Raw genomic sequence first — 12583 nt, 5'->3', positions numbered from 1 at the left:
GATCAACATTAATCTACGACAAGCTGCAACACTGTTCATTAAAATTTATTTATTTAGGACATTATATATTCTCCATAAGTAAGTTGAGCTGTAATGTCTTTGAATTTATAAGCTTTAATGAAGGGCTGGCCATTGAAGATTAATAAAAGTGAATTAGCCTCTATACAAAAAGAAACAAATATGATGGTGTCCAAGAAGAAGTGTATGCTGAAAGCACACAAAATATTTTTAAAAAATAAATGTAGATCCTTACCTTTTCTCTGGAAGCGAATTTGCATGTAAAACAAAAAGATAATTCATAAATACATGTTATGCACTCTTTACCTGTCAAGTTAATTAATCACTTTGAAGTTGTTTAGATATTATATCATAAATGCAGATCGCATTTAGGGTAATGTAGGACAACAGAGTTGAAGGTCCAAATGCTAGGGACGTTTTAACTTCCAATACGATACCGATATTGCAGCCTTCTGTACGAACCGATACCGATATATATCCGATACAATAATCAGCACAAATCATGAATACTTTACTTTTACCTATTTTGTTGAGTGGAATGTATGAACGGCTAGATCAAACTGAGAACAAAAGTCAGCAACAATGAGTATGGAAAAAAAAAAACGACCAATTTATTAACTATTGGTTGCATAATTGTGAACCTTTTACATAAGAATATATAAAAAAGAATTAAAGAATAAATATTAAGACCCTGAAAAAATCTTAATAGAATAAACAAAAATATATTTTATTAATTGCAAAATAAGAATTAAAGGTCACTTCAGTTATTTAAATTTTACCATCAGCAAATGGTAAATAATAATAGAATAATAGAAACAGCTGAGAGCAGAAACAAGGAAAAAAAAATATTGTTAACTGACCAACTGCTAACGGTTGAGTGTCCAAAGTTTCAATTTCACATACAGCTTCTTAAAGAGCCCATATTATGGGTTTTTGAAAATGCCCTTCCATGTAGTGTGTAACACAGCTCTAAGTGAAGTGAAATATCCAGCTAAGGCTTAAATCTGTAAGTGTACAGTGTTTAAAACTATTGATTCATCTATAAAAGAGTCGACTCATAGTGCTTCAAACGAGTCGCCTTGATAACGAGTCATTAGGTGTTTCGCGATGACGCAGCCACGAAACACAAGCCTCGCCAGTAGTTACGCGCGCAAACCAGGGAGATTTGAAACCTGCGGCCCCGCCCACTAACACAGAAAAAACACTAGACACACACACACAGACGCCGCCGGTCGAATGAAGTCACGCTGTGCTCAGATGGATAATATTGACGGTCTCTACCCAAAGATGAGTTGTTAACCTGGTACAGTACACGCGGTTACTCTTTATATTCTCTTATCACATGTAAGCCACGTTAAAAACGCGACGCGTGCCGCTTTGTTTACGGATTTAACGTTAAAGGCTTTTGTGAGCTCGCGTTCCACTGCCGTTTGTCGTTGCTATGGCGATCGATCGTAAGCTAGGAGACAGGAGACTCGTGTCACTTTCCCTAGTTCTTCTGAGGAGCGTTGTGTGTGTGTGTGTGTGTGTGAGAGAGAGAGAGAGAGAGAGAGAGAGAGAGACTCGCGTCGCTTTCCCTAGTTCTTCTGAGGAGCGTTGTGTGTGTGTGTGAGAGAGAGAGAGAGACTCGCGTCGCTTTCCCTAGTTTTTCTGAGGAGCGTTGTGTGTGTGTGTGTGTGAGAAAGAGAGAGAGAGAGACTCGCGTCGCTTTCCCTAGTTCTTCTGAGGAGCGTTGTGTGTGTGTGTGAGAGAGACAGAGGGAGAGGGAGAGAGAGAGACTCGCGTCGATCTCCCCAGTTCTTCTGAGGAGGGTTGTGTGTGTGTGTGTGTGTGTGTGAAAAAAGCCTTACACTATGAAGCGCGTGTGCACTGTGACTACTTTTATATAGTTGATTAGCAGCTGGGCATTTCACTCTGTCTCGTGCTGAAGCCTGTCACTGTCGACCAATCGCAGCAGGCTGTCATCGGTCCAATCAGCGCAGATTAGCTTCGCGCTGAGGAGGGGGTTGGGAACAAATGAATCGCTGAACGATTCATATGGGAGTCGTTGGGATAATTAGGTAAAAATAAATGCAGATTATAAGACCATCAAAGTGTTTTATGACCTTGCATGCATATTAGACTGTTGTTGGAGACCCTTACAACCTAAATATGACCCTATTTCACGTATAATATGGGCTCTTTAAAGAGCCCATATTATGGGTTTTTGAAAATGCCCTTCCATGTAGTGTGTAACACAGCTCTAAGTGAAGTGAAATATCCAGCTAAGGCTTAAATCTGTAAGTGTACAGTGTTTAAAACTATTGATTCATCTATAAAAGAGTCGACTCATAGTGCTTCAAACGAGTCGCCTTGATAACGAGTCATTAGGTGTTTCGCGATGACGCAGCCACGAAACACAAGCCTCGCCAGTAGTTACTCGCGCAAACCAGGGAGATTTGAAACCTGCGGCCCCGCCCACGAACACAGAAAAAACACTAGACACACACACACAGACGCCGCCGGTCGAATGAAGTCACGCTGTGCTCAGATGGATAATATTGACAGTCTCTACCCAAAGATGAGTTGTTAACCTGGTACAGTACACGCGGTTACTCTTTATATTCTCTTATCACATGTAAGCCACGTTAAAAACGCGACGCGTGCCGCTTTGTTTACGGATTTAACTTTAAAGGCTTTTGTGAGCTCGCGTTCCACTGCCGTTTGTCGTTGCTGGCGATCAATCGTAAGCTAGGAGACAGGAGACTCGTGTCACTTTCCCTAGTTCTTCTGAGGAGCGTTGTGTGTGTGTGTGTGAGAGAGAGAGAGAGAGAGAGAGAGAGAGAGAGAGAGAGAGAGAGAGAGAGAGAGAGAGAGAGAGAGAGAGAGAGAGAGAGAGAGAGAGACTCGCGTCGCTTTCCCTAGTTCTTCTGAGGAGCGTTGTGTGTGTGTGTGTGAGAGAGAGAGAGAGACTCGCGTCGCTTTCCCTAGTTTTTCTGAGGAGCGTTGTGTGTGTGTGTGTGTGAGAAAGAGAGAGAGAGAGAGAGAGAGACTCGCGTCGCTTTCCCTAGTTCTTCTGAGGAGCGTTGTGTGTGTGTGTGTGTGAGAGAGAGAGAGAGAGAGGGAGAGGGAGAGAGAGAGACTCGCGTCGATCTCCCCAGTTCTTCTGAGGAGGGTTGTGTGTGTGAAAAAAGTCTTACACTATGAAGCGTGTATGCACTGTGACTACTTTTATATAGTTGATTAGCAGCTGGGCATTTCACTCTGTCTCGTGCTGAAGCCTGTCACTGTCGAGCAATCGCAGCAGGCTGTCATCGGTCCAATCAGCGCAGATTAGCTTCGCGCTGAGGAGGGGGTTGGGAACAAATGAATCGCTGAACGATTCATATGGGAGTCGTTGGGATAATTAGGTAAAAATAAATGCAGATTATAAGACCATCAAAGTGTTTTATGACCTTGCATGCATATTAGACTGTTGTTGGAGACCCTTACAACCTAAATATGACCCTATTTCATGTATAATATGGGCTCTTTAATGTATTTTTTATCCCGTTTCGAGCTGAAAAATATCTTTTCACACTGGGCAGCAGAAATAGGGAGTTATTGTTATAAGTTATTGTAAAGTTAATAAAAATGTGCAGTATGGTCAGTGCAAACATTTACATGATCAGATCTATTTAATCTGTTTTTGTATCATAAGAAGATTTTGGCTGTATCAATGTTCCCAAACAAAACATTATTAATTTTATAATAAAATATATTGCACATATTATCCTTAACATAAATATACTTGCAGTAGCGGGATTGAAACACACCTTTTCTCCACAGCACATACAATAATGTGACTTTTAAGAATAATTTTATTCATCAAAATTCATTTTATTTGCATAATATGTTGCACATATTCCACCCTATTTCCCACATGGGAAAAGTACGACAATGTAAAAGACAGAACTGCTAACTCATGTGCAAAGCTGGCACTGTTTATCAGAGCACTTTATCTTTCTGGGCTTTTTAAAGAAGAGTTAAATATGGGAATGCCTCTAATGAAATTTTATTTCTGCCCGAAAGTAATACCATTCTTTCTTGACATGATTGCTTGACGTGTGCCGTTGTTGATCGCGTCAGCGGGTGCTACCGTCACAGTAGATTTCTATTGTAATACACCATAACTTAGTGTGAAGAGCATGTTACAGTAAGTCTTAAAGGGACCCAGATAGCAAAATGACTCCGGAACGGATCCGCGGCGAAGGTGTGACATGATCCGCGACGGATACGCAAAACGGGTCCGTAATGGAGTCCACTTGCACACCGCAACGGATCCGGAACGGATAAGAATTCCGGATCCGATCCGGACCCGTTTCAGACCTTACCCGTATCCGCTAATAAAGCTGTTCATCCGGCCCGGATCCGATCCGGACCCGCTGATAGAGTAGCTCATCCGGCTCGGATCCGATCCGGACCCGTTGATACACTAGCTCATCCGGCTCGGATCCGATCCAGACCCGCTGATAGACTAGCTCATCCGGCCCGGATCCGATCTGGACCCGGACTCATTGATGAAGTAGCTTATCCGGATCCGATCCAGACCCGTTCATTAGTAGATAATTTGGTGCTGATACCTTGAGTTTCCTAATTCAAAACTATTCTGGGCAAAACTACCTAAAGAAATATCTAAAATCTATAGAACATTAGACAATAAAAGCTTGATATTTAAAATGTCTGTCTTAATCACTCAAAACGTCTAAATCTAAATAAATCCTTTTAGCCAATCACAAAAAACTATAAAAATAATTAATTAAATAGGGTAAATATGTCAGTAATGACCTATTATCAAAGTTGTACTATGTATACACTGAACAGAACAAATAAAACACAATGAAAAAATTGTACCGTTAACTGTTTTACTTCATAAAAGCATTTTACTACATGAAAAAGAGTATTTAAAAGCAGAATTAATTATAGACTTTGCTGAACAGAATGGTACTATTTTAAATGACCATTTCAAAGAGTTCACTGTTGAGTCAAGATACTGACAGTGGGGCAAACTCCTTGAGCTTCCCCTGTCTGCTGCCAGGTTGAACCATTGTATCACATGTTAAACAATGACATCATTAGTGGCGGCGACGCAGTAGGTAGTGCTGTCGTCTCACAGCAAGACGTAGGTAGTGCTGTCGTCTCACCAGTCGCTGGTTCGAGCCCTGGCTGGGTCAGTTGGCATTTCTGTGTGGAGGGTACATGTTTTTCACATGTTTGTGTGGGTTTGCTCCGGGTGCTCTGGTTTCCCCCACAGTCCAAACACATGCATTACAGGTGAATTGGGTAGGTTAAATTGTCCGTAGTGTATGAGTGTGTATGGATGTTTCCCAGAGATGGGTTGTAGCTGGAAGGGCATCCGCTGTGTAAAACATATGCTGGATAAGTTGGTGGTTCATTCCGCTGTGGCGACCGCGGATTAATAAAGAGACTAAGCCGAAAAGAAAATGAATGAATAGATGAATCATCAGTGGCGGCATGGGAGACATGGTTTTTTCTCACAGCACCTGTAACACACAAGCAGATATTCTTTAAAGGGGTGGTCCACTATGATATGATATTGTAAACTTTAGTTGATGTGTAATGTAGCTGTGTGAACATAAACAACATCTCTGAATGTAAGACACTCAAAGTTCAATGCAAAGGGACTGTGACATTGAAAACAGCTCTCACTTGATTGGCTGAAAGGTACGAGTTGCCTGCTTCTGCCAGAACAGTCTCAAAAATACACATTTTCCCCCCCAATTTCTGTTTAACGGAAAGCAGATTTTTTTTAACACATCTGTAAACATAATAGTTTTAATAACTCATCTCTAATAACTGATTTATTTTATCTTTGCCATGATGACAGTAAATAATATTTGACTAGATATTTTTCAAGACACTTCTATACAGCTTAAAGTGACATTTAAAAGCTTAACTAGGTTAATTAGGTTAACTAGGCAGGTTAGGGTAATTAGGCAAGTTATTGTATAACGATGGTTTGTTCTGTAGACTGACGGGGAAAAAATGGCTTAAAGGGGCTAATAATTTTGACCCTAAATTGGTCTTAAAAAAGTAAAAACTGCTTTTATTCTAGCCGAAATAAAACAAACAAGACTTTGTCCAGAAGAACAAATATTATCAGACATACTGTGAAAATTTCTTTGCTCTGCTAAACATCATTTGGGAAATATTTAAACAAGAAAAAAAAATTCTAAGGGGGCAAATAATTCTGACTTCAACTGTATATTTATGCCTTTTTGGAGTCAAACACTTTGGACAACGTTTAAACAAAATTTTAGACCTTGTAAAAATGTGATTAAGACTTTTAAATACCTTTTAAGGGCCTTAATTTGATACTGTAGCTACAGCTATTTGCGTTTATTTGACAGTAAACCTAAAACTGCTCAATTTACAGCACAGGTTATTCATTATAGACATAGCAATGTGACTTTCTGATTGACTAGAAGACCATTTTAACAATAGGGTATATGCAGAAGTATGCAAAAGGATTTTAATTTGTCAGTAACCTGGGCTAAGTGCTTCCAGTGAACTGTATGCCATTACAAAATCAGCACGTTTAATCAGCGTCTGTTTTCTTTTTTTGGTCTCATTTTACGCTTGAGCAACTAAATGAATGACAAAGTCTATTTAACTGATTGTATTTTAATTTATTGCAACATCGATGCTGTAAAAGGAACCGTATAAAATGGAAAAAAAGTCACATAAACCGTTCACCGGAAGTTTATTAAACACTAGTTAAACACTAGCTCTGCATATACCCTATTAACACAGTATGTGTTTTTTCACTCCTAAGACTGACATTCAAAAAAAAACTTTTAACAGTAAAACACTGTAAAAAATTCTAAAATGTCCCTCTCTGTTGTCATCTGAAAGTCAGTCAAATTTGTGCAGCCATCACTAATTTGTTAAAGTCGTTTAACTACATCTATATGTGTCCTCCTACTTAAGGCAGAGCTAGAGACAAGAGCAGTTTTCCTATTCATTTCATCTAAAAGAAATTTTACAGGAACACAAAACAGATTACAACCAGTAAGTTATGGAAAAGAACCAAAACTTGTCTCTTTAGACTTAAAACTATTAAAACTTACTTTACTCTAGCAGTTGAAATAGTAAGATGACTCCAACAACAATTCTGAAATGGTCCAACAGACTGGCAACACCTGAATTAACTGTAAGCTGCAACAGAAAACACACATGCACACAGTATCTTAATATGATTTTGTATGATATGAAATAATGATTTGAAACATTACATAGGGAGGAGCAGCATATATGTAAAAATTTAGGCTTAAACCGAAATAAGCTGCAACAGAACACACACAGCATCTTGCAATGATTTAGTATAAAAATAATGATGTAAAACATAACATGGGGAGAAGCATTAGGCCTGTCACGATATTTATTTTTTGTTGTACGATGTATTGCACCAAAATATATTGCGATACTTATTTTATTGTCAATTGAAGATTATTTTAAGCCACTTATTATATGACAATAACAAAACAATTACATACACACACACACAAAAATACACACACACACACACACACACACACACACATACATATATTTATGCATAATGCAAGTACACTCTTTCAAAAAACAATGAATATTTTATTCTTTAGAATGTTTGATTTGATTAGTCATTTTAACAGTTTAATAATGATTCATTGGAACCAGAATGTGAAAACATTCGTAAACAAATAAATAATAAATGTTAAAGAAGTGCAAGGTAAAAAGTAACAGAGGCTGCGATATCTGCTAGCAGATCTATTTTCAGCTGTCAGACACCCGCATAAAAATATACTATAGTAATTTATGGTAAATACTATAGTGTTTTTTAACCATACTGACACTGAAACCTCGAGTATAGAGATGTTGCACAATCAGCTAAAATGTTGTTAGAATTGTTTTTATGTATGGGCGATATATATTGCATCATCAAAGATTATTGAGGTCATTTGTTGTGCGATAAATCAAGTATTGATTATTGTGACAGGCCTAAGAAGCATGTAAAAATGTAAGCATAAACCAAAATAAACTCAAACTAGTATCCTGTACAACATCCAAAGTATTGTGATAAAAGTGGGTTTTCTAAACTCAAAATATTGGAATGAATCTTTTTCAATTGCACATTTATTACATGTTAAAAGTTGTAGTATATACCATTGCCATTATTTAACAAAATAGCTGTCTTTCAAAACTTACATTACTCAAATGGTTGATAAAGGTGAAATGGCCCCCAAGAAATTGGCAGCACTTGAACGAACTGTAAGCTGCAACAGAAAACACACAAACACACACACACACACACATACACACACACACACACACACACACACACACACACACACACACACACACAGACACACACACACACAGAGTATCTTAATATGACTTTATTATGATATAAAATAATGATCTGGAACGCAACATAGGGAGGAGCAGCATACATGTAAAAATATAGGCATAAACTAAAATAAGCTGCAACAGAACACACACAGCATCTTGTTATGATTTAGTATAAGAAAGAATTATGTAAAACATGGGGAGAAGCATAAATGTAAAAATGTAAGCATAAACCAAAATAAACTCAAACTAGTATCCTGTACAACATCCAAAGTATTGTGATAAAAGTGGGTTTTCTAAACTCAAAATATTGGAATGAATCTTTTTCAATTGCACATTTATTACATGTTAAAAGTTGTAATATATACCATTGCCATTATTTAACAAAATAGCTGTCTTTCAAAACTGTTTTAATCTTACATTACCCAAATGGTTGAAAAAGGTGAAATGGCCTCCAAGGGACTTGGATGAACTGTAAGCTGCACACATACAGAGAGAGAGAGAAACACAAAATTATCATTTGAAATAATTATCTAATAGAATATATTTGTCAAAATATAGACAAAACTAGTCTCAAACTAAATGGAGGTGGGTGTAAAAAGTAACTTTAGGCCTAAACGTTAGGCCAGGGCTAATTAATTAGTTTGTCAAGGGGGCCAGTTCATGAAAAGCATCCCAACTAGGGGCCGGAGAGATATGACTTGCAATATGAATGATGAAACAACAGCATAAGAGCTCATATGCTGTATTTCAGCTCCTTAAGACACTCACGTTGGCTTTTTCTACATTAAAATGTTATTATGTTGTATTTTAAAACTAAATAATATCAGTGCATTGTACAATATGCTTTTTTTACAAACATATTCAAATGTTTTATTTTAAAGCACAACAAAAGCAGTGTATAAGTGGGATTATTCTACATTCAGACACATTCTTATGTTGTGTTTTAAACTGCGTAACAATTAGGGAGGCAACTATAATAGATATTATAGTTAAACCAGTGCGTGTGCGTGTTAGCCTTGGTGTAAGTTATAAATTCGGCCCGCGCGCCGCCAATTGAATAGCCCTGCGTTAGGCCTTGTCTCGCTATTTTGCAGGAAAGGGGTGATAAATTACGATAAAATAGGCGCTCACTACTGCATTAAAAACCAAATAGGAAATTAAATCTCCCCCACACTAATAAATCCCGTCCTAATAGCTTTAACGTTACTCAAAGTTATTTACCAAAGCTATTTTTAATGTTACTCAAATGTAGCAATATGCTAAATACAAATGAACAGCTAACTTTAGCTTATCTTGGCGTAATTTTGAAATATCAATCATTTCAGGATAAAACAAAATATCAAACAAAGCAATAATGATTACATGAGTGCACAGATAAAACATATTTACCGTTTTCCGATCTGCGGGCTCCTGCTGCTTCATTCTGGCGACTACACTCTGTGACCGCGACCGTTGAAATGGGCGCGTTAGATCAACGCATCCGCCCAGGGTCTGTTGCGAGCCCACGAACTGACAGTCCGCCGTTCGGAGGCGGGGCATATTGTTTGCGAATGGCCAAACTGATTCTGACAGCATAGCGGAGCTGGCGACTTGAGGGCGGATCCGCCCTGGAGTCTTTTGCTATCAGGGGACTTTGCTAGCAAGCAGTGTTGTCACATGGGCTTTGCACACTGGGTGCTCTGGACGCTGCTGGATAGAATAGCTGTAACGGAGTTTAGAACGCATCAGACTGCTTATATCGGAGATTTTTAACGCAGTCCAATATATATTTTGGTCATCCCTACCAAATACAGTTTTCTTATAATTAAATAATAGACAGTTTACTGAATTAACATGCCACAATCAACTAATTTACCCTTAACCAAAGCTCTCAATTCATCTTTGCGCAAACGCTTATCAATGCCCGTTAATTTATAATTATCAACAATGCCCCACAGCTGTTGCTTCAAACACAATTTTAACTTCTCCTCCGACGGAGAAGTAACAAAATCTTCCAACGAAATTATCCCAAAGAATAAACTTACCCAAATACAGTACTAATAAATACTTACGATTTAACTCTAAACTTCGGACATAAGCAATCGGCTCATAATCAAATATCCCCCTAACTAACCCACAGTTCCCACTAACTAAACTTACCTAACTCTTCTGTGTTTTCCCAAGAGTCAAGCCTCTTTAAGCAGCTGATACCGCTGGTGCACAGCTGAACTATCGGTCCAGAAATGCAACCATGGCCGTGCACCCAACACAAAACAATAAATAAAAACAATAACCTATCCGGGGATTACCAAAAACATGTTATGAGCCGAACTTACCTGTCCGAAGCCAAACGAATGCTTTGCCTAAACACGCACCTGATTCTCCTTAACAATTACCGGTCCGCATGCCTCTCAATAAGACGAGCCCCCATATGTTACAACCGGCTCCAAGTTGCAACATTAGAGAGGCAATACGGACCAGGTAAATTGAAAAGAGAAATGACTTATTAACCAAAAGTATAATTAACAAAAGCATTTAAAGCAATCAATGTCAATATAAATGGAAGTCAGTAGTGAAAAGCATGTGTATGGTAGTGAACTGAGCTCATGATCCAAAACAATTAAAATAAATCAAAAACGCCAGGGCAGGGCGTTCCCTCTCGAGTTCCCTCTCAGAGAAAACGTAGAACTCTTTATAGGCACCACATAATGGGTCTCAGATGAGATGACCCACCCACCAATCTGCACTCATACAGGCTCTGCAAAAATCACAAAAACACAAAACAAACAGGTCCCACATGGGACCTAACACTTGGAGAGGCAGGCAATGGTCAAAACAGGAGCAAACGGTATCATAGGGATAATCCAAAAGTGCAGGGTGCAAACAGCATAAACCATTAAACAAGGCAAGGATCAAAAAGCATGATAAGGCTTGACAGGAATACCACTTGGTAGGGATGGGGAGTCGACTGCGAAAGAGTCGATTCCTCGACTCTCAATGGACCTAGTACCGGAATCGACTCCAGGGCAGGAATCTTTACAAACCCTCCTAAATGAAGCAGTTGCATGCTACAGTTCGAATGCTCATTGTCGAGCACAGTGAACATCGCGGTGCCCGCTTTCAATGCATTCTCACAGGTTTTACACTTTTGCTTTTCGTGACCACAAGTACTTCGGGGTGAAGTTTGTTTCACTTCTAAATTCCTATAAAACACACCTTTTTACAATTTGCTTTTAAAGATGATCTGCCTGTGATGTCAGTTTGTTTTGTTATAAATGAAATATAGCATATGTGTATAAATTTGGAGTGGATTGACGTCTTAGCTAAGCACTGCAGGTAAAATTACGATATTATGTTATTGGTTGCTGCTATATGATCAAGTAAAACTTTTAACCTATGCCTATTTCACAAATAAATAAATAAATAAAATAAAACAGCGGAATGAACCGCCAACTTTTCCAGCATATGCCCTTCCAGCTGCAACCCATCACTGGAAAACATCCATACACACCCATTCACACACATACACTACGGTCAATATTTTAGCATACCCAATTCACCTGTCACATATCTTTAGACTTGTGGGGGAAACCGGAGCACCTGGAGGAAACCCATGCGCACATGGGGAGAACATGCAAACTCCACAGAGAAACGCCACCTGACCCAGCCGAGGCTCGAACCAGCAACCTTCTTGCTGTGAGGTGAACATACTACCCACTATGCCACCACATCGCCCATACATTAAAATTAAGATACAATTTATAACAAATGAAATTCGTTTCAAAAAGATGATTAAAAAAATATAGCCAAGTGTTCAAAAATAGGTCTGACTCACTCCTTTTCTTCCGGCATATGCCGTCTCATTAACACACCCTTATTTAATTACAATAAAAAAAATTTACAAAACAAACTGTGATATTTAAAAGTAAAGTAATAGGCTATTTAAAAATACACTTTTTAAAAAAACTTTTTAAATCACATCACGCTGTTTTTATTTATTATTTTAGGTTTGTTATGAATTCTGTGCAGGGGGATTAATATTTAATCGGTCATTAAATCAAATTGAAAATCTAGCTATTTTGTTTATTGATCGGTTGGAGCGTCTGTTGCCTTTAAAAATACAGAAGTTAAAAACCACAGACCCTCTGCTACTTTATTTTGTTCACACTGTACTCTGTATTCAAGTATCAAACATTTATATTAAGAAGATATT

At 38.3% G+C, this 12583-nt stretch overlaps 1 long non-coding RNA gene across 1 annotated transcript; it reads right to left on the bottom strand.

The window, feature by feature from the left end:
• Positions 1–4881: 4881 nt before the first annotated feature.
• LOC130234827 (uncharacterized) lies at positions 4882–10011 on the bottom strand. The gene is made up of 5 exons (XR_008838336.1): positions 9781–10011; positions 8814–8867; positions 8248–8315; positions 7128–7215; positions 4882–5540 (listed from the first exon to the last, which is right to left on the bottom strand). It is a non-coding gene; the product is annotated as an uncharacterized LOC130234827 (long non-coding RNA).
• Positions 10012–12583: the final 2572 nt, after the last annotated feature.

This window comes from Danio aesculapii, chromosome 9 (genome assembly GCF_903798145.1).
Source record: "Danio aesculapii chromosome 9, fDanAes4.1, whole genome shotgun sequence".
In the NCBI taxonomy this organism is placed as follows: Eukaryota; Metazoa; Chordata; class Actinopteri; order Cypriniformes; family Danionidae; genus Danio; species Danio aesculapii.
The sequence above is the reverse complement of the archived record's forward strand: the minus strand, read 5'-3'. Positions and strand labels throughout refer to the sequence as shown.